Here is a 20,945-nt window from a genome sequence, read left to right as displayed (position 1 = left end):
TTGCAATCTCCAACAGAAACTGCTTTCACATTAACAGTACCATACATCCATGTATATCCATCATTCCTAAGGTAGCATGTGAAAAACCCAGCTATTACTTCTGCCATCTGGAAATAGCTCTTCAAATAATTTTCTTCATATTTTGAAAGCATAGTACCCCTCACCATTAAATTAGCCATCACAGAAGTATTTTTAATCTTATCCTTCTCATCCATCACTCATACATAGCCAAAAGTAACACTTCACTATTGTACTCAGCTACATGCCAAAATCTGGTTTGGATCATTCCCTAAGGGACAATGTTACTCTCTATCACTTTGACCAATTCCTTTGCACAGACTTCAGGCTGCAACACAAGTATAAATCTTATCAGATAAATAGTGAGACATTTTTTAGGAGCATTACCTATCCATCACTGCGCAGCAGGTACCACCACTCCTCATGACAAATACATACCAACTTGGACATGAAGCAAAGGCTAACATAGAATAAGCTTATTGCCCAATCCTACTGAGATATTCTGTTAGGTCTGCATTTTATGTGCAGGATAGTTCAGCAAAGGGTCACTGAAGGCTTACATGGTCCTTAGCAGTAAAATCCACAGAGCTGCATACAGTGAACATAAGGAAATGTTCATATAAGCAAAGAGACTAGTTTTCTAGTTATGCTGGATTTTCTTCTTATTGCAGACGACTAATCCTAAGACTTACAAGCATGAAGCTTCTGTTTGTTTTTGTTTAGTAGGTTTGTTTTTAATAAATACAAACAACACCTTCAGGAACAATTTCTGTATCAGGACTGAATCTAAGGAACCCTCATGAAAGCAGAGTATGTATCAATTTTTTTGAGGATTATTGACCTGAATAAGAAACTGCACACACTCCTTGCACTCACATTATGCTAGTGCATGTCTTTCAGTAACTTGCTCTGAAAAGTGAGGTATATCAGGCAAGCCCCAATGAGGCTGCATTTTCTTCTTCTATCACATGCTATGAATTCCTTCCATTGGGAGAACAATTCAGAAAGGCAGAATCAAACTGAAGTAATCTTTCTCACACTTAGATGCCTCTTGCAGCTAAGAAACTAAAGCATGTCAAATCCTTTATATTAAAAGGATCACAGTAGTTTTAACGGCCAATCACTTTCAGTCTGAGAACAAAAAGGATTCTTCACCTGATGTGTTAGTTTAAAAATAGTAAGAGAAAGATGTAAGACCGTGTGATCAACAGTTTTTTTCTATCACAAACAAAAAAAATTTCACAAACCGTTTCACAACCCAGACTTCAATGCCACTATAATCACATAATGGAACATTCTTAAACCATAAACGTAAAGGTTCAAAATTATTTCAAATGTATAAAAATCACTTCCCATCCTAGGCTATTATCATCGTTAATGTAGAAAGGCTACAAACTACAGCTATCTTATCAGTATAGCAAACGCTAACTTTTTTAACCCATATAGTACATTCACTAGTCATATTTTACCTCCACAGCTAATTCTGCACTGATAATGCACATCCCCCTTTTTTCGAGAAGCATGAAATTCAGATAAGTAAAATTGTGTAGTTTACATATTCAATGGAAATGTTACCAGCTTATGAAAACTATTGAAAAAAAATTCATGCTGATGCAAGACAGACTTGATAAAATCATTCCTTTGAAGGCGTAGTGTCTTCACTGTTTCAGAATTTCACCAACGCATACTGTAGTGTGTGTGCTAAACATTCAGTTAGGAAACCCAACTGGCAGCAAAACTATCCAATGCTGCTTTAGCCAAATTTGGAAACAGACAGAAACTATTATAGAAGCTTAAATAATACAAATCATTCCAAAACAGACAGGTTTTTAATAACAAATAAAGAACCAAAAAAACCCACCTGAAAACACACAACAGACACACATACCCCCTAACAATGGTAATTTAGTTTAAATTATAGTGGTTTACACATTTTGGCAAAACTGTTAGGGTAACACACTTATTTTCACTTTTACCTCCTGTGGGACTTTGTTGCACGCTGTATTTAAAATCATTTTCTGCAGCAAAACAAGCAAACAGCCTCTGTTCTTACTCAAGCCCTTACTGGGTAGTAGTTTTCACTTGAATTTTGGAGACATCTATCCACCTACAGAACTGATAACAGCAGAGGATGGAAACACCACGCTACAAGGCAATTAAATTCAGTGAGGTTGCACCTTCCTCCTCAATGCCACCTCACTATGAGATAGTAGCATTTAGCCAGTTATTTGTAAATCTGTATCAGTGAATTCCTGGATTGTTGTCACACTAACAAGGGATCTGACTATTCTATCCTTTGCATGACCAAGCACTGTCATTACCACAGCATTCTTCTTTTCGTTAATAGCCTGAGGGGTTTTGTTTGATTGGTTTTGGGGGAATTGTTTATTGTTGGGTTTGGTTTGTGTTTTTTTCTAAATTAAATTTTCTTCTCTCTTGTCTTACAGCTATGGCAGAAATGCTGATGCAGAGAGTAGAGTAGCTAGCTGATATTACAGATTTATATACAGAATAAAATAAAGAGAAAGTCTCTGAAAGACAGACACAGTAAGAAAGGAAGAGGTTACTGAGTGAGAAAAAGTTGCCCCTGTGGAAAATCAAGAATTATTAAAATGATACCCACGAAAATAAGATGAGAATGACTGCACAATTTTGATCTCCACCTTAACACTGTGAAAGAAAGTTCAAACTGACAGCTTTTCATAGATCACTGGAATTTCAATAAGAGAGCTTTTCAATAGATCAGTCAATTATACCTTACCATGAATGAAATGAAATGAAACATGAGACAGACAGAAGGCAAATGACGCTCTATTCCTAACAGATCAGAAGCTGGGGGTGGGACCGCTGCTACAGATATGTATTTAGCTAGAGGATACAACTGTTTTATTTTAGGAATTATTACCACTCATAACAGTAGAAATATTTGTAACACAGTCTTATGAATTAAATGCATTTAAAAACCCTCTAAATATACCAAAAACTTTATAGACAAACACAAATTTCTTCTTAAAAGACTCATCTGACCTTATATTTCAGATATTAGACCACCACCTATCAGGAGACCTATAATGTTTTTTGTTATACGTTCTGCATGTAAGTTTTACTTGTGATCTTTCAGAAGAATCTCGTAACGGAATACAAGACAGCAATCAAAAGGTTTTGCTTCCAAACATTTACTTTACGTCCATGACTGAAGAGTCAGGAAGGGGTGATGAGATAAAGGGAACTTTCTTGGTGGCGATTTTAATTGAAAAAGTGGGATTTGCTTATCTATATATTTGTTATCAAGTAGTATCTGAATACCACAAGAAAACACTGATTGTTGTCTCTTTGTGTATTATAACTACTCTACAGATGCAACAAAGCAACTGAAGAAGCACAAAGCAAGAAAACCAAGGTAAAGATGATCTTCTGCTTAAGTCTCAGGTGCCACAAGAAACAGAGCCAAAACAAAACTCATCATACTGGCAGACCAGCATCCGCCATTGCCAACATTACAGTTCATCCCTGTGAAAAACACAAGAAAACAAGGTACATTTCTAGAATTTTTTTTTTTTTTTTAAATAGAAGGAACATGAAAATTCACCAATGTCTCAGTTTTGGACTGACTACAAATCAATTCATTGCAAGTCTGGTGCTTTTACAGCCTAAAGGGAAAAAGAAACATAGAATCATAGAATAGTCTGGGTTGGAAGGGACCTTAAAGATCATCTAGCTCCAACCCCCACCAGCAGCTTTATCCGACACTAAGTTTTTTAAGTTCAACAGTGAACTGCACTGCACATGCACAGTAAGCATGACACAAATTTTCCATAATGAATCAGCCATATTGCAGGAGCAAGACACATGACAGCTACCTGGGTTACCCATGTGCATACACAGAAACAGTTTATCTGATCACTAAAATGATTGTGAAATAATCCTATTCAAGTCTATCAAGCTGCACCAGCATGCATTTGACACAGCACTGCAAAATAAACATAATACTGAGAACAGTCAGCAAAACAATCAGACTACAGGTATTTAAACGGGACTGCAGTTTGTCAGACAGGAAAGAAAAAACACAGCAGTGTCAGTTTGCAGGTAGGAGAAAAATCTGCTCTATGTTGTTTTGCGATACATTAATGGAAATGCACAGTACTATTAAAGGTTGTTATCAGATTTATCTAACAGAACTCAAAACTTCAACAGTATTTTTAGTTGTATGCTTTCATGAGATCTTTGCAAGTAAACTGAGAATTTACAATGTTTGAATGCATCTTACCAGACTAATATTTCATATGAAACAATCAACCTAAGGTCAACACAGACAATATAATGTAGAAGAATAAGCATCTGAATATGCCAGAGAGCAAGACTGCCAAAACTTAATATACAATATGTAGATAAATAGAAAGAAATTCACCAAAGAAATTAAATTAAATCTGTTCAATATCTAAATAAGACATGTTGACAAGAAAATAGGTTGAAAATTATTCTCCTGAAAGAGCTTGCATATATAAAAGACAGCTTACCAAGAGTTTTACACAAAATTAATAAAAATTCCATTTATCTTGCTATGGAAAAAACAAAGAAATACATCATGCAGCAAGCAGGACACCAGATCAAGCCAGATGTCTATGGGACTAACACTGCGTCATATAAATACTGGCTCAGATCCAAAGAGAAAATTATGACAGTGTGATCCTAGTAACTCTTCCTAAACTTCAAACCAATTTACTGGAATTTATTACACAGTGAACTTACAGATAATGTCGGAGACCCTGTATTACTAAAATCTCTAAAAGCACACTGTATTATCTTAAAATTATGTACTTAGCACAGAACTGCATACCATTAAATGAATTATTTATATTCAAGTCAAAATTATATAACCTCAAATGGTTAAATCAGGACAGCCACCAAGAGTAAAAGACATACCCTATAAATGGATAAAACAACTACAAGTTAACAGTGTCCTTATATTAACATATTTTGAAGAATGGCGTCCTAAAATACACACCTTGCAGTGTTCTACAACCCGCAGCATCCAAGCTGATTAAGCACTGACATAAGCAGAGAAGCTTCTGCTCTTTAAAAGCATTGTTCACCACTGCAAAGTGCAGAGGGAAAACAATTCTTTCATAAAACCATTCTGAATATATCACTTTTCCCTCCTCTTCAAGGAAATCCATCTAAATATTTTTATTTTGTAGTTTAAGTGTTCACCATACCTGCCAAAGTAAATTTTCACAGATAACACCCCATAAATCTGACTACCATATTCATTATTTCAGAGATGAGGTAGGCAGAGACAACATACTTACAGGATTAATTGAGTTAACTTCAGGTATATAAATATAATCCTTATGCAAAAAGAACTGCTGCTTCTTTCACTCTGTTCTTTTTCTACCACATGCACAGAAAAAAAAAAAAAAAACAACACAGAAGAAAAGCATGAAGAGAAAACTGATTCTGGTTTATTTTTCTATATCCATGAAGTTTCATTAATGAGCTATCAAGCAAAAAGCATAAAAGCATAGAAGTTCAGAAGCCAGCAGCTGGCTTCACAGACACTCTCCATAGCCGAATTCAAAAGAAATGTCAGTTAGAGTGGCAGCAGCTACAGTCAATGCTAGAAGCTGATGCCTCTGCGGGAAAAGGATGCTGGGAGATTTTCCCAATCTGTGCTGCAGCCTAATTCTAATCCATCACTGGATAACTGCAAGGAGAAAATGGAGACATGAGGAATGCAGACCAATTTATATTTAAAGGCAAAAGGGGCAGTTATTTCATTCTTTTCTGAGTAAAAAAAAAAAAAAAAGATGCTACAATTAAAGTCAGGCAGAAAAGGAAAAGAATACTAATGCAACTGCAGTAAAAATATATCAATAATAATAATAGTTGGTAGTAACCAGCCCTGAAGAATATTAACTCATATTTGGTTCTCATTATTTGACAATACTCAAACAAAAGAACATAATTTTTTTTTATTAACCCTTTGACACTTTTTACCCCAGAAATCCGAAATTTTATCTAGAGTCCCATAACAAAAACAAATTAACAGCACAGACGCAGCTAATAAATTGTTAACTTCATGAATATCAGCAGCAATGAGAGAAAGCAGGAATTTGATGCAAAGCAGCTGCAACAGAGACAGTTTCATCTCCTTGGTCTAATTTCTCCAGATGAGATATGGGAAAGCTCAGCACATAGGAGCCAAGCAGGAAAAAAATTAAACTGTCCTCCACAGTTACCTTTGAAAAGTGGTTTTAAAGCTGTACATCCTGGGCAAATAGGACCTATTCTTATATATGTTTACTGTCATGAACTGAGATTCATTCACAAACATGCCTCAAAGCAAGCCTTTAAAACACAACGCTGGAAACTATAGATCTGCATTTACTCATTTCAGTTGAGTGTTAAGTAATAAAAGTAATACCAATCTATTTAAACAATTTATTTCTGAAGGAGTGCAACAACCTAAGAAAGAGTTGCACAGTACTGCCTAGAACACCTAAGGAAACCAAGGGCTATAATGAGGTAAGACGGGCTTTGCAGGACAGATATAAGATGGATAGCTTTAAGTTATGGACAACAGCACCTTTAAAGTCAGGATATTTCTACCTTTTCCCTGAAATTCTGCCCAATAGTGCTACGGACCAAGGAACTGAGTGATATCAGAGTTCTCCACCATGTGACTTGGAAGTAATGCTTACATGTATTGTCACTTCTTATATTAGCATTATTTGGGGAAAGGAGAGTCAAAATGCCAGCATGTCTCTCATCTTGACTGCATGTGAAAGGTAAACTAGTTTTGAGTCAAGGTCAAGCAGTCACATAAAAACTGAAGTCAGTTCACACACAAAACACACAATGCCCCGTCTTTAACTCAGCTCAAGTAGTAGACAGTCTACGCCTGAAAGATTCAGGAGCACAAGTCCACAAAACTGACAAAAGTAAGCTTTCTGTCTACACATATCAACACACACTCAAAAGACATTCCCTGGACTGTCTAAAAGAAAAACGTACTAATACACAGCCAAGTGCCCTTCTACTCAGATTGTTGCCCAAAATGCTCTGAGACGGCTTTCAGTCATGAAGGCAGAGGGAACCAAACCAACAAAACAACAAAAACACAACATTATTAAAGACCAGAAAGGCTTTTGTTTGTTTGATAGTTTAAAATAAAGAATATAGCAAATCTGGTTTTCAATCCTTCTAAAAGCAATCCTCTTTGATTTCTGTTTATCACAGCCTACAAGTTTTAGTTTTTTTCATCTATCAGTGCTCATATTTTCATTTTCTTACCTAAAGTATTAATGACTTAAAGATTGCACTACCAATTCAAAACATTAAGAGTCCACATCCATTTCTAAGTCTCTGAAGTTTTTCACAGAAGGCAATTCTTGAGTTGCATGACTGCAAATAGCATTAAGCAGCCTTTATTAAAGCATAGGATAAAAATTAATTTCTTTAAACGCATGTAAAAAAGAAAACACAGATGTGACTGGTAGATCATGCCTTTCAACACAACATCAAGATACCAATGTGATAATTAATTGACTCCAGAAGCCTCCAGGGTCCACCACCCCAAAACTATTATGTGATTACATTGCCACAATGCTCATCTATTTCTTACAGAAGATCAAGTCACGAGCAGCAACCCAAATATTTAGGGTCAATGAAGATAAACTTCTTTTGGCACAAGCTGTGGTACCTTTCTGTGTGCCAGCCTTTCAATGAAGGCTTGCAAGAAAGTAGCATGGTGTGGAAGAGATGCAGGGGTTTGGGCAGTTCTGTGTAGAATAACCCTCAGATGTTCTGTTTAGTTTTTGTGTGTCCTCCTCACCCTCCTTTTGCGCCTCCTCTTGCTTTCTAAGAAGCTATGGACACAAGTGGAATTGCACTTTTCAAAGTCAACAAAAGGTACCAAAATAAAAATTTGCACAATGTGACCTGAAGAGCTCTACTGAAATACAAATACAGAGAGAAATCTTACACCAAAGGCAAAAGGTGTAGTTGCAACAACTATGGAAGAGTTAGAAATTACTTAATTATTGTCCAATCAAAAACCCTCAAGCTTAAAACAAGTTACAATCCAAGAACTGTCTGGGGAAGAGAAGGATTAGTGAGATAAGGCTGGTGCCTCACTACCGATGCTCCAAATCTTGTCACTGATAATATAAAGCAACTACTGTGTCATATTTATACAGCTATGAAAATTTTATTTACTGTATTAAAAAATGAATAACCTTGACTGTACTTTTTTCCCTTGATCTTGAGGACCAAACAAAGGAAATAAAATTCTGATCAAATTGTCTCAGCCATCTGTCACCATATTAAGACAATGTCAAAATCTGAGTTCAAGTGTATGGAAACAAGCACTACTCCTAGAAGTTTTTGGCTAACTGAATTCAAAGTTGAATTTAGAGCCATTTCCTCAGCCGTCAGATTTCATCCATTGACAAAACACACACGTATGCAGGTATAACTGAAATCTTAACTACATTTCTGAGATTACAAGGATAACCTGCTCTAACTTCCTTAAACACTTCTGGTCCTTAATCTATCACCCTAGTAATACCACACAGAGCTGCTTTGGCAGGATCAAGGATTAACAGTATCCAGCTTTGGGTAACAAAAAGAAAGAGGAATTATAATATAGCAATGAAACATGCCTCTTCCTGCTGGAATTGATAAAGATAGGAAACCTTAAAAATTCCACTACTAATCAAAAATAATCTGTCTGCTTTTCTACAGAATTCTGGCTTCCATGCTTTCACTGTTCCATTTTTTAAATGTGTTTAAATGAGTTCTCACTGTTTCTCCACTGATTTCTGCACAAATAGCACAACATGAAGGCTTGCTCTGTCTACAAACTGTTACCAGCATGTAGGCAGAATACCATGTTTTTTCCAAAAGACAACTACAAAGCATCTTTTATAAACATACCTAGGCTATTACCACAATGCAATTACTCTAAATGTTGTTATACTGTTGCATAAGCCTCTGATACTGGCCATTACCTCAAAGAAAAAGATTGGAAGCCAACCAGTATCATGGAAAAGCATAATAACTTGGTGGTAACTTATTCCTGTCATAAAGAGATGTCATTTTAAAGAATAGTAAGTAAAATCAGATGGGAGGAAATCCAAATAAAATTAAAATTAAGCCAACAAGCTGATCTGACAGAATTTGAATGAGCTCTGATCTCATAAATAAACATCAATAACCTTCGTAGACAACTCTCTACAAAAAAGGTTCATTTTAGTAATATTCAGTGCAATAAGCCACTCCAACCAATGTCAGATGTATCATCACAGAGCTGTAACAATACCACTTTCTTATCTGAAATAAAAGAGATTGTAACACTCATACATACAAAAATTTTAAGACAAATATTATCAACAACACAACCAAAATAAAATACAACTTCCCAAAAGACTGAACTTCTGGTGATTCATTGTTTCACTGTAGTTATGTTTCCGAATTTCTACTACTGTATTATTAGTAGAAAAAAAACCCAATCATTAATTCTAGACAGGGACAGGGCACTACCAGTGTGTCACTAGATTTTGGGAAAGGCTTCTATCAGTGCCACTTGAAAACTAAAACCAAAGAGTTTCAATGAAGAAAAGATTCAAGACTTCCACAAGTCCCAAGGGTTTTTTCTCAGTTCCTTAGGCACTTATTAAAAATAGTTCTACCTTCTGAATAATCTAAGAGAGGAAAGATTCTAATCAAGTGAAGATTTCTGCCCAGATACAGAAGAATACACACATTTCTATAGCATATCCGTAACTTCAGAGTTACTAATTATCTAAACACAGAGGAAATTATCAGTAGGATGCATTCCAACTGAGATCATCCTTCTTTTATTGCTGAAATACTCAAACTGAACTGCTCTTCTATGAACTTCATATTCAAAGGAAACAACATACAAAACTATGCCAACTCTCCACAGTTGACTCACAATAAAATTAAAATCAATATCTAGACAGTGCAGAAATACCTGAATTTTATATACACTGACTGTGTTCACATAGGGAACTTCTGTTTGAAAAATCAAGCTACCTGCTCACCATTCATGAGTAAGGAGGACAGAGGTGCAGCTAAGGGAAAAGAGGTAAGTAGATCATGAGGACACATGTAAGGAAAGCTTGAATCATGTGGTGAGCGAACGTATAGGTTCGTAAGACAATAATCTCTGTGAAATGAAGCTCAATTAGTTCAGTGTTCATGGTATGTTCTTCTACCAACTACAGTACATACAGGGAATCCAAAATAATAGGCCAGCAGAAATACTCAAAACTTACTGTAGCCACCAATAATAGAAGTATTTAATTAAAACAAGAAGATGACGTTGTCAGTCATTAATGTTCTTGAGAATCTTGCAAAGCTTTCTCAGTAAGAAACTTCCTTTTTTTATCTCTGCTATCTAGGATGGTTAAGAATTTACAGATGTTTTATAAAGCTGACTAACCAAAGCCTAGGATAACCTCCCTACCTGAAAAATATTTGATACAAGCTACTCAAGGCCAGTAACATTGTGTGAAAGTAACAAAGGTCCCTCATATCACAAATTTTTTTAGCCCTAAAATACACTCCAAATCCCATTTTCCACAGTACAACAGTGGAACAAAAATTTCCAAGAAGCTAAACTGAAAAATTCAAAACCGTTTAGAAGAATGGTGCTCTTCAGATGCATATTCCTAATATCTTCTGCCAGTTGAATGCAACCAGATAATTCAAATTGGACAAGATGTAAATCAAAACCACTAAAATGGAGCTCCAAGTTTCTCTTCTGAAGAGGAAGAAAGAATTATAATTCAAAAACCTTCAGCATTTCACAGCAATTTCTAAACTCATATATTGTAAAGGTCAGAATAATGGTAGAGATTTTAGAAATAAAGCAGAGAAAACTACATGTATTCCCTGAACATTACTAGTGTGTTTATTCATACTGTAATTCAGTCTAAAAAAATTTAGTATTCATATATATATTCAAAATGAGAAAGTATTCAGAGTCTGATGCTGGGAAACTCACATGCTTGTTCTTTCCCTTATGTATATCTCACTGAGTTTAAGAGGCTTAATACTTTCCTTCTACGAACCAAGTAATATTAAAGCATCTCATTTCTGCAGTATTACTTAGATGGCCAGCTGCTTTGGGGAGTTATCACCAGGTACACCTGAGAAGGGTGCGTGAAGTCATTTTTGAGTCTGAACATTCAACATAACATTAAAGTAACCTGCATTTTAGTACATAAAACACCACCCTAACAATTACAGAAAGTGAGATACCTTTCTTCTTTCTTTCAGTAGCCTGCCACTGAAGAACAGCGAGGTTAATCCTTAAACTATTTCAAAGTTAAAGCCAGTGACTTACATTCATATTATTCAAATAACTAAATAATTAGGGGAGACGCTCTGTGAAGAGCATTTAGCACACAGTACATCATGATAGGTCAAAGTACTAGGGTGCTAGCAGGTAACAGATACTGCCTTCTCCATCTATGCAAATTACACTACATTTAGTGCAGCCCATTAACATGCAATTGTTAGTTCAAATCTCACGGGTCTTTTCAGACAACATTCTCATGGATCTCATGTAATGCAAGTTAGTGGGGTTTTTTGATGTAGCTGTTCCATAAACTAAAACAGTACATGAGACATGAAAATTAATTTGTGTATTTATTTTCCACACGAAAAACTGAAGTAATCAGATTCATTATAGCCACAGAGTATTTTAGAAAAATGAGTAGCAGCTCACATGGACTGCACTTAGTCACACTGTGCTCTTTCCTAGGCTTGTGCAGGACCACCCGAAAAAAGGACTCTGGATGGTCCTATATTACTGAAACAGGCCGAACTAAAGGCTGCAAAACTTGAACAGATGGAAAGTTAGTTTTAGAATACACATACAACAGAATAATTCAATAATTAAATACTGCCGGCATAGTACTTCTGACTAGTGGGTGTGGACAGCAACCACGGTGTCAACTAGAAACATTAAGTAACAATAATTTCTGATCCATTAATATTCCATCCATCATCCATACTTACTATTCTATATAGTGATTATTACCAACAGAAGGAACACCAGTGAGAATAAAATAATATCCATCTAACTTTTACTCTGTATAAAAAGTGTCTCTGTATTACAGCTATTAACACAGAAGAGAGACTAAGATCAAAGCTCTACATAGAATCACAGAATCATAGAATAGTTTAGGTTGGAAGGGACCTTAAAGATCATCTAGTTCCAACCTCCCTGCCATGAGCAGGGACATCTCACTGGATCAGGCTGCCCGAGGCCCCATCCAACCTGGCCCTAAACACATCCAGGGATGGGGCATCCACAACTTCCCTGAGCAACCTGTTCACCACCCTCATGGTGAAGAGATTCTTCCTTATGTCTAGTCTAAATCTGCCCCTCTCTGGTTTATACCCATCGCCCCATGTCCCATCACTACAAGCCTTTGTAAACAGTCCCTCCCAGCTTTCTTGTAGCCCCTTCAGGTACTGGAAGGTCACTTTAAGGTCTCCTCAAAGCCTTCTCTTCTCCAGGCTGAACAACCCCAACTCTCTCAGCCTGTCCTTGTATGGGAGGTGCTGCAGCCCTTGGATCATCTTTATAGCCCTCCTCTGGACCTGTTCCAACAGTTCCATATCCTTCTTATATTGAGGATTCCAGAACTGGACACAGTACTCCAGATGATGTCTCGCAAGAGAGACCTCACATGCTCAGGAACGAGTCCAGAGAAGAGCAATGAAGCTGGTGAGGGGGCTGGAGAACAGGTCTTACGAGGAGCAGCTGAGAGAGCTGGGGTTGTTCAGCCTGGAGAAGAGGAGGCTGAGGGGAGACCTCATTGCTCTCTACAACTACCTGAAGGGAGGTTGTAGAGAGGAGGGTGCTGGCCTCTTCTCCCAAGTGACAGGGGACAGGACAAGAGGGAATGGCCTCAAGCTCCGCCAGGGGAGATTTAGGCTGGACATTAGGAAAAAATTCTTCACAGAAAGGGTCATTGGGCACTGGAACAGGCTGCCCAGGGAGGTGGTTGAGTCACCTTCCCTGGAGGTGTTTAAGGCACGGGTGGACGAGGTGCTAAGGGGAATGGTTTAGTGGTTGATAGGAATGGTGGGACTTGATGATCCGGTGGGTCTCTTCCAACCTGGTTATTCTATGATTCTGTGCCAATAATAAACATACATGCCCAGTTCAGATACCAATAAAAACAGCAAAACAATTTCTCACAGAAGGAATGAGTGTTGTGTAACTAGTATCATAGAGTAAATATTGCAGAGCCACTTTCCTCCCTCTCCTGAGGGATGCGAGGGTCTGAGAGAGAAGTTACTTTATCATACAGCAGCCTCTAGGGAGCCAAAGGAAGAAAAAGCGATCACTAACATGAAAAGCTCTCAACACAAATATACCAGATTCTTATCTCCTTCCTTCTGAGTCTGCATACACCATCTTTATTTTAATTAAAGATTTACATAAAGATCAGACCTTACTACTCTAGGTAAGACACCAACAGATTATCTGGCAAATCTGCAAAGTATAATTTGCCAAGGTCATGGAAATTTGGGCAATTACATTCAGTCCAAAGGTACTGTTCCTGTGTCTAGAAGTGTTTTAGCAATGTGAGAATATCTCTGGAAGTCCTTCAGCACGAAATCTAATACCAGAGAAGTAATTGTATCTTGCTTCATTCAGGAAGAACATCTGTGCAGCAGTACCTTATGAGTAACAGGAATGGCCAGCTGAAAATCTTGCTTAGATGGTCTTAAATTAACATGATTTGAAGTTTTTTCACTAATGCAAAGCTATCGTTTTTTCGCCATGCAGAAATGTCCAGAGCCATTGGTATGTAACTAAAACTTAAGTAATTTGCAATTTTTAAGTCTTTACAACTTTCACATTTGTTCACAAATAATTCATCACATATTTCAACCTAATTACACTTCTGTTTCCCAATTCTTGGAGACTTTAACTGACCTGGAAAACGTGAACATAGTCAATGCACATAAAATTATTTTCCCTGGAATGGTGCACGTGCAGTATTTCATTGCTGTATAAACAGTTTTAATAAAATCACACACATTTTAAAAAAATTCTACTTACACAGGGATATTTTCAAAGGCATCTTCAAAATTTTCCTGCAAAAGAAAAAAAAAACTGTTTCAATCAAATGTGCATGAGTTTTGGAACTCTATCTGTAACACAGCAGAAAGTTACCATTGCCAGACAGCACTTAATCCGGCAACATAATCAGAATATTCACAGCCTACTGACTTTTTGTTATGCTTTCAGTACAAATCATTACCCAAACAAATACATTTCGTATGGGCCTACTACATCAGACTATAACATAAATTAAACCAAAGACCTCTTCCTTTTCAGATTCTCAAACATCTACCATGTAAATCACAGAAGGCAGACAGATTTACGCCTCAGGTGTTTGTACAGCACAGGCAGACTGAGGTTGACGCATGCCTTCATTCATTTCCTTCACCTGACCCGGGTCCATCCTGCAGCAAGTCCCAAAGGTCATGCTTCAGTACATCCTTATTATAGCAGCCACACACATTCAGCAGAAATCTTCAGGAAACGCAAACTGCCGATAAACCCACAAAAAGTGCGACACTGGTACTCTATTCAGAATAAGTGTATTAGCACTTAAGTCAATATCAGGAGAAACTGACCAGTTTCTCTTTACGTAGTCCTGGCTAGTGCTTCAGTCCCCAGATTTTTATTGCACCTTTTCCTGAGAACACGTCGATCCAAGAACTTTAAACACGTGAATGTAAATAAAACTGCCACTAGGTGGCATGACAAAAACTGATCCAGACTTTCCCACAAACTTCGGAAAAGAATTGGCGTAAGATTTGACAAAAAAAAGGTGTCTCGAAATGATTTTTCTTGAAAACCTTCAGGGTTTTTCTGGTTTATTATTGTACAATTTCACATCTTTTTGATGTATCATTTTCATGACACGAATAGGTTTGAAAAGAATTAAATTTACATATATTAAAAATACTCATTTTTTGCAAATCCAAGAAGGTCAAAGTCAGACAGAGATATAAACGGATGCAGTGTATTAATGTAGAAAAACTGACCAGAGCTCCTGTATTCTTTAGCTATGAGAGCAGAGACCATTCACAGCAGACCATAATTCACCTAAAAAGCCTCATGAAAAAATATGTACAAATTAGACCTTTAAACTACTATACTACATTTCTCAGTGACTGTACTTTTGTTCTAAAAGCCTGGAACCAAGTGGAAACTGCTTGCCTTGATTATTACAGGAATTTTCACAAAGGTGAACTCACCTTTCTTCCACACTCATCGTAAGTCATTTAACTTTAACCAGCTTCTAGGCTATAATTTGTGACTCTTTGTAAATCATTGTCTTAAGTTTGCAAGTATTTTGTCAAGCTAAGTGTACACCTGCTCTTTTCAGAGTGAAGTAGGCAAACTTGCTCAATCTAAACTATTCCTTAAAAGTCAGATATATAACAAGATATAAGGTATTAACCACCTAGATTCTCACCACTGGTAACAACATAACTTCAGAAAACAAAGTCCAGTAGTATCTAGGTAGGAACACTGGCCTCTATTTGGAGTCCATGTTAGATTGGGCATGGGCATGGAAGGAAGCCTTACTTCAAAAATATAAATATAACATGAATAAGGCTATACAATGAGTGAAGAGACAAATGAAACCACTTAAGATAACAGTGAAATATTACTAGTCATAATTTAACACTGCTGCTAAACCACATTCACCTGCCTAGTTGCAGCTTTATTTTGTAGGTACTAAATAGATCACAATCCTAAGAAAATACTTGAAAAAACATAAACTTAACAATAACTCCCGTGCCTGGAAAGCCCACACATTAAAATATTGCAAACCATGGGAATCTATGAAGACAGTTATGTATTTATCAAACACATACAATTTGACATGCTTTTAGCCCTGATGCTTTCATCCAAATTTCTATTCAAGTATGAGTACACCTAATTATTTTTGTCCTCTTTTTGTCTTCTGTAATTCAGCCCCATACCATCCTACCTCTCAAACAAAATATCAAGGTTAAGTGAAAATTATGTACAGCAAATCCAGCCTCTGTTAACAGGCATGCAGTCCTGCTTTGTGGCTCTGCCTTCCTGTGGGAAGCACAAAAGTTAGTGACTGGATTCTACCTAAAGAGCAAGAGGCTTCACTGAGAGGTCTAAACTTTCTCAGTCTAATAGGAAGGGTTGATAAATTTATATAGATGTAGATACTACTATGTTTTATTAATACATATATGTAAGGCAGTGCTCAATGAGACAGAGCATTCCAAATGATGGAGCGGAATGATTATTTTCAAGACTACGGGTGTGAGGGGCTTTATTTGCTGGGGCCTCACCATCATATTGAGCCCTTCATAATTTAAAATCAGGACCCTAGAAAAAAGAATATGTATTTTTAGTAGAGTCAAGAGCAGAGAGGACAAGCATTGTAAAGATTCCAGAAGGGTATAAAACAGGAAGACATACAACTCATGTAGTCAGAATAAAGGAGAAGGATTCCCGGCCCAAATTGTAGAAGTAATGATCCAAGGAAACAACAGATTATGGCCGATTTGGTAGTGAAACCAGGAATAAATTTGCAAGGGAGAGACTTTCAGATTCCACTGGGAATTGGGATAGTCCCAAAGGATAATAACATGGTAGTCCAGCTATTTAAATTAACAACCAAAGACAAGAAGGAGATAGACCCAGTAGTCTGGGTCGCAGAGGGTAATAGGGGATATACCCCCTTCGTAGGTGGAATTAAAGAAGGAAAGCCAACCTATGCGTGTCAAGCAATACCCTGTATCGTTAGAAGGAAGGACTCCAACCTGTAAATGAAGGGTTAGTGAAGGATGGTCCCTCAGAATCATGTACATCCCCCTATAATACGCCTATTTCACCAGTTAAAAAGTCAGATGGGAATTGTAAGTTAGTACAGGATTTAAGGGGACATAACAAAATAGTTTAGGCTTGCCACCTAGTTGTGCCCAGTCCCTACACATTAAGTAAAATCTCCCACGGTCATAACTGGTTCAGTGTGGTGGATCTTAAAGCCCTTTGGCATTATAAAGTCAAGACCTGTTTGCCTTTGAATGGGAAGACCCCATGACAGGGAGAAAACAATAGTTTTGTTGGACTGCTTTGCCCCAAGGATTTACCACATCCCCCAGTCTCTTTGGACAAGTCTTGGAAAAAGTCCTTGAGAAAATTGCCTTTTCTCCTGGAATCAAATTGCTGCAGTACATAGATGGTCTGTAAGCATCAGGGGAGAACAAAGCAGAAGTTTGATCTGCCACCATTTAGCTTCTAAACTTTCCAGGGGAAAAAGGACTCCAAGTATCAAAAACTAAGTTACAGTATGCGGAAAAAGATGTAAAATATTTGGGTCATCTGATTAGCAAAGGGAAGAGGAGAATAAATCCAGAACGAATCTCCGGCATCATAGCACTCACCGTTCCAAAAAGTAAGAAAAATATATGAGAAAAATGACCAGTGGCTTACCTGTACAAACTACTAGACCCGGTTTCACAAGGCTGGCCAACTTGTGTGCAGGCAGTAGCAGCTACAGTCTTGCTGGTAGATGAGAGTAGAAAGCTGACCTTTAGAGGAGCACTTATTGTGTCTATTCCTCATGTATTCAGGACAATTTTGAGCCAGAAGTCTGGAAGGTGGCTGACCGACTCTAGAGTTTTAAAATACCAAGCCATCCTAATGGAGAAAGGTGATTTGATCTTGCCTACAGATAAAAGCCTCAATCCTTCCCGATATCTATACGGAGAAACTACAAAAGGAATGCCAGAACACAACTGTTTAGACATCATAAGAGTATCAGACTAAAGTATGACATGATCTGAGAGAGGAAACATTACCTGAAGGAGAGAAAGTCTTTATAGATGGGTCATTGTGATGCATAAACGGAAAATGTCACAGTGGGTTTGCAATAACAGATGGCATACAGAATAGTGTAGTGGAAAAAGAAAGACTCCCTGACTTTTGGTCAGCTCAGATGTGCGAGTTATATGACCCTAAACGAGTCCTAGAGTTATTGGAAGGGAAAAATGGAACAATATATACAGATTCTAGATATGATTTCAGTGGTCCACACCTTTGGTAAAATATGGAAAAAATGGGGATTGGTTACTTCCAGGGTAAAGGAACTAGTACAGGAACAATTAATATTGGAGGTACTAGAAGCCCTGAGTAAGCTGGAGGAGACTGCAGTAGTGCATGTAACTGGACATCAAAAAAGGAATACGTTCGAAGCTAGAGGGAATAGGCTAGCTGACAAGCAGGCAGAAGAAGCTCCACTTGAAGGAGGGAATGTTAAAATGCAGATGTTGATACCTGGTAAAAAAATGCCAGTCAAGCTGAAGAAGAGAAATCTCTCCAGAAGATGGGATGTGTAAAACCCAGGAAGGCAAGTGGGTCCTGCTAGACAGGAGACAAATGTTTAACAAAGCAGTTACCAGGGAAATACTGCCCAGACTACATTTAGAAACTCACTGGGGAATTCAAGCTCTGTGCAACCAGTTTTTAAGAACTTACAGCTGCTTAGGAGTACATATGGTAGCTAAACAACTAACATATCGATGTCTGGTTTGCTAGAAAATTAACAAAAGGTGATGAGGAAAAATATGGAATAGTAGAAAGAATAGAATCTGACAGGGGAATGCATTTTACTTCAAAGGCACTGCAATTTCAATGTGCAGCCTTGGAAATACAATGGGACTTCCACACCTCTTGGCATCCTCAGAGCTCTGGTAGGGTTGAAAGGACGAATGCAACCCTGAAAACACACCCAAGCTAATGGTAGAAATGATACTAACATGGACCAAGTGGCTGGTTTTAGCCTTATTACACATCAGGACTGCCTCAAGAAAAGACCTGGGGGTGTCTCTGTGTGAAATGTTGTTCAGCCTCCCATATTTAGAAAGATAAGAGGGTGTGCCAATCCCCAAAATCAATTATATGTATGTTAAAAAATATTTGCATGGAGTAACTCAACCTCTAGCAGACTTAAGAAAGCATGGATTGCTGCCCCAAACAGCTCCCCTGGATTTCAGCCTACACCAGGTACAACCTAGAGACTGAGTACTAGTGAAATCCTGGGAAGAGAATACTCTTGTCCCAGTGTGGGAACGACCCTTCCTGGTAGTCCTGACAATGGAAGCAGCCATAAGGACTAAAGAGAACTGGTGGACCCGTGCAAGGGGTAGAAGGGCCAGCGGCCCTGCCTCCCAGAGAATGGACTGTGAAACCAAGAGGTGACCCTTTGAAGTTAACATTTAGGCAATAAGTTGGGATAAGTCAATGGCTAGCAAAATTGATTACAGAAAACTATTAAGAAACCTTTTACAAAGAGGATCGCAAGTGGCATTGACTATTTGCAATATCTGTAAAGACTAAAACTAAACACCTACAAGGGAGACTGGTGGTACTCTGGAGTGTGTTGGAAGTGGCAACCTTTTAACAACCTCAAAGGTGACTTCAGGTATACGATATGCACTAAGCCAAGGGCAAGACTGGATTAGCCTCTATATTTGCCACCAAGAAGAATCTGAACTCTGCTGTTGGCTGCAATCCAAAAGGTGTTGGGTGACAGAAATATATGCTACACCAGACCTTGGCTTATGATGGCTGCCTGGACTCTGCTACTTTGGGTTGTGCTCACCTCCAGCTATACCCCAAGTTCTCTGAATGCGTGTTCTAAAGGTTATCAAAGTCTACGTGCTAGGGGGTGTTCCAGGCTTAGCTGCCACACTCACATAAACAGGCAAGTAAGTTTAACGACTTGTAACTTGGGGCAAATACAGTTATGGGTGGTAAGAAACTTGGGAAAAGGAGGACCAAGATTGGGAATAGGGTGCCCTAAGGGAGAAAAGTGGATATGGTTTACCAAGGAAGGACACTGGGACATATCAAATGGTGGGGCCATCCAAGATCGTTATAAAGAACAGTTAGAAAAGAAAATTACACAGCAATTAGCAAACTCTGTCCAGTTGGGGAAACCAAAAGACAGTAATCAATTATATAATGAAATCTGAGGAAAAACTGTGAAAGCAACTGGGATTCCCCACTTTGGGAAAGGATTTATTTGCAGAGACAGCCAAAAGAATAGCCAAGGAACTACATGCGTCTGGTTGTTGGGTATGTGGAGGTCCTTTAATGAATGAAGAATTGCCCTGGAAAGGAACCAGTCTAGATCCTCTCCAAATATAAAAATGGAATCATTCAATCAGTTCAGAAGAAAAGACCACTAGGGTGGGTCCTAAGTAATTGGTATATAATGCATAAGTCATACGAGATTTGGAAAGTGGGTTGGAGAGACCCCCTGTAAACACGTGTATACCTACAATGGCACTCATGGGACCTGCTGGCCTGAAGAACCCCTATGGTATTGGTCCAAATATAATATCAATTCTACCAATGCCACTAAGGAAGGAATTTGTAATTGTGAGAGAGTGAGATGGCCCAGAAGATTATGTGTTGAAGAAAAGAGATAGGAAAAAAGAAAAACAAGAGGGGAAGCTGCAACTAATACTGTGTAATTTACATCCAAGTTACGGGCTTTGGCAAAAATGTAATAAATAAAAAGGGGTAGATTGTGAGAATGGATTCATAAATTTTGCTTCAGCCATTTTGAATGTTTAACTATTTTGTAAGATGCAGCTGTTTTGCATCAGGAGGTGACATGCAGACAAGAAATCACTCTCCAGACATGTTGACACAAATTAGATAACCTGAAAGAATGAATGCTCTCTTAAGAGGAAAGGAAAACAAATTAACATCTACAGTAAGGCAACCAATCGCATAACAATTTGAGCTCCAGCCAATGAGAAATGGGGACAGGGAAGATGTATCCAGCCAACATGCACCT

The 20,945-nt window shown here is 37.9% G+C and overlaps 1 protein-coding gene across 2 annotated transcripts in view; it reads right to left on the bottom strand.

Annotated features, from left to right (window-relative positions):
- The window catches only part of TTC39B (tetratricopeptide repeat domain 39B), a 75,321-nt gene that overhangs the window by 37,766 nt on the left and 16,610 nt on the right, over positions 1-20,945 (bottom strand). Inside the window, exon 2 of one of the 2 annotated variants that reach the window (XM_069880051.1) lies at positions 14,132-14,166. The gene's annotated coding sequence lies outside the window, so the exon portion shown is untranslated. Of the gene's footprint in view, positions 1-5,327; positions 5,597-14,131; positions 14,167-20,945 lie in introns of those variants that run through there. The other variant, XM_069880054.1, reaches the window with a different exon arrangement.

This window comes from Phaenicophaeus curvirostris, chromosome Z (assembly GCF_032191515.1).
Source record: "Phaenicophaeus curvirostris isolate KB17595 chromosome Z, BPBGC_Pcur_1.0, whole genome shotgun sequence".
Classification (NCBI taxonomy): Eukaryota; Metazoa; Chordata; class Aves; order Cuculiformes; family Cuculidae; genus Phaenicophaeus; species Phaenicophaeus curvirostris.
The sequence above is the reverse complement of the archived record's forward strand: the minus strand, read 5'-3'. Positions and strand labels throughout refer to the sequence as shown.